Source organism: Mus caroli, chromosome 9 (genome assembly GCF_900094665.2).
Source record: "Mus caroli chromosome 9, CAROLI_EIJ_v1.1, whole genome shotgun sequence".
Classification (NCBI taxonomy): Eukaryota; Metazoa; Chordata; class Mammalia; order Rodentia; family Muridae; genus Mus; species Mus caroli.
This window is the reverse complement of record NC_034578.1, coordinates 66,698,571-66,701,226: the sequence shown is the minus strand read 5'-3', so window position 1 is coordinate 66,701,226 and position 2,656 is coordinate 66,698,571.

Genomic DNA, 2,656 nt, shown 5'->3' with positions numbered 1-2,656 from the left:
GTCAGCCCTAGAGAGGTAGAGATGTGACCCAAACCCAGGTCATGGAGCATCAGCTGTAATCACCACACATCCCTGGCTTTCCATCCTGGGAGGTAAAGATTTCATACCCACCAAGAACATAAGTGGCCACCAGGCACACATTGTCATGTAAGGACAGGCAGGACGAGAGCTGCCTGGTGAGCTGGGGTTTGATATCATAATTTAACCTGAACACCGGTGGTTCAGGAACTTGTCCTTTTGAGGTGGCAAAATGAAACTTAAGGAAAGGTTCGTGTATTAATTATCCTACTTTTTTGTGTATGGGTGTTTTTGCATGCAGGTACATCTGTGCACCAAGCACAAAGGGCAGAAGAGGGCATCGTGGGATTGGAGTCTCGGGCAGTTGTGAGCTGCCTGAGGTTGCTAGGGATTGGATCTGGTCCTCTGGAAGAGAAGCTAGTACTGTTAGACTCTGAGCCATCTCTCCAGGAAGGGATTGTGTTGACTCGCACTCTGAGAAGACAGTTCCATTATGGTGGCAGAAGGCCTGGCAGCAGGAACGTGAGACAGCTGGCCACATCCCATCAGCAGCCAGGAAGCAGCGATGGATGTTGGCGCTCAGCTCACTCTCTTTTTTGTAATCAGTTCAGGACTCCAGCCCATGGGATGGCGCTACCAACAGCTAAGGTGGGCCTTCCCTCCTCAGTTAACATAGTCTAGAAGAGCCCTCACACACGCGCCCAGAGATGTGTCCCCTAGGTTGAGTCTGAATCCTGTCACGATGACAAACAACAGCAGCCATGACAATTGGGTAGCAATGCAGAAGACTATGGGAGTGGGGATTAACTCAGAAAGAACGCCTTCCAGGCCTTCAGTAATAAAAGAGGACATGCCCGACTCCCTGGGGAGCAGGGTATAATTGAGCAGTCATTTGCTCCTAGAACTAAAAAGCACAGGGGGTGGATATAAACCAAGAGGCAGTTAGATTTACAAGAATCAATACTAACTTTAGATCTCAAGTACACAGGTCAATGGATCAATGAACTTCCCCCACACTTCTTCAGTGCTGGGGAGCAGGAAGAATGACCAACTAGAACTTAAAATATTCAGTGGCAGTTGTGATATTGTGTGGTGCAGGTGGGTGTGTTCTTGCATATATGGCAGTCTGCTATGGACAGCAGAGGTCTTTCCTTGGCTTTTCTCCATCTTTAATTTTTGAGAGTCTCTCACTGAAGCTTGGTTGGCCAATGAGATACAGGGATCGCTATGTCTCTGCTATCACCCTTGGCTGGTGATCAGTACTTGCCACCACGCCCAGCTTTTGACATGGTTTCTGAAGATCAAAACTCCCTGGTTGGTACAACAGTTATTTACTGAATGACAGAGCCATCTTCCCAGTTCAGCTGTGAAGCATGGAGTTAAATCTCAGAGGTGATTTACTGTATTAAAAAGAAAAAATCAAAATAGTTTTTTGTTTAAAATTGTGGCCTTCAGAAAATGTGTCTGAACCACAGCCATTGAGAAACAGCTGAGCCTTTCGTGTTTGTCTTGTGAGTGGCAGAGTCTGTGCAAAGCTGCTGCATCCATGGTAAACAGACACCACACCGACTTCAGGTGTTGGCTGCAGGAGTCAAGCATGAAGCCCTTCAAAACGCCTTGTGGTTAATCTACAGTCAGTTTTTAGTATCTCCAGATGACCACCAGGACTGGCTCCACGAGGGCGTGCCTGGGCCCTTCCTCAGTGGCTCCATAAGGGTGTGCCTAGGCTGTCCCCAGTGGCTTCATGGGGTTTGCCTGTGCTGTTTCTCTGGGTTTTGCTGCTACCGCAAACTTGGAATCTTTGGTAAAACGGCCCAGCACCTCCATTTTGCACCAAATCTTTGAGCCCAGAATCAGAGCCTGGCACACAGCCCTGTGCTCAGCATCCAGAGCACAGTAAGAAAACAGACAACGGCTTGAGGAGTTCCAAGCAAGTGGATTACTCTGGAAGCAAAGCATACAAAACAAACAGGACACTTACTTAGGAAAGCAGGAAAGGGGCAGATTTCATTCCGTGATACAATCTTGGATTAGAAGCTGCAAAGATGAAAACTATTTATCAGAAATACTGCTCATAAAACACACACACATGCATCAGGTGTGCACACCTCTATAGACTCATGTGCCTCGTGCTTCTGAGCTGAAAAATAAGTGTTCCTGGACCCCTACAGAGCCTGTGTCACATACAGCTGATTCTGCCGTGGACAAGTGAGGGCCGAGGGTGGGACAGAGGGTAGGACAGAGGGTAGGATGGAGGGTAGGACGGAGGGTAAGGCTCCCTCTTAGTGAACAGTCCCCAGAGCACCAGTGCTTACCCTGCTTGGATCCTGGAACTCTGATGAGGGGCAGAAGCGGGAAGAAGAAAGGACAGACGCATACACAGATCTATCTTGGATGTTCAATGTGTTTATTATGCACAGATGAACAAGGAGGTAGGAGGATTGTGTACACATGAGCAAGGATGCAGACTTAGTATGCACAGATAAACAAAGAGGCTGGGTTAGTACACACAGCTGAAAAGGGAGGCAGAGTTAGCTAATCTTGGTAGGAGCTGCCTTCAGGTGGGGAAGGAGTTGTTTCGGAGTTTCTGCAAATGTGATGACCACCCACAAGGACCAGAGGAAGACTTCACTGTGCC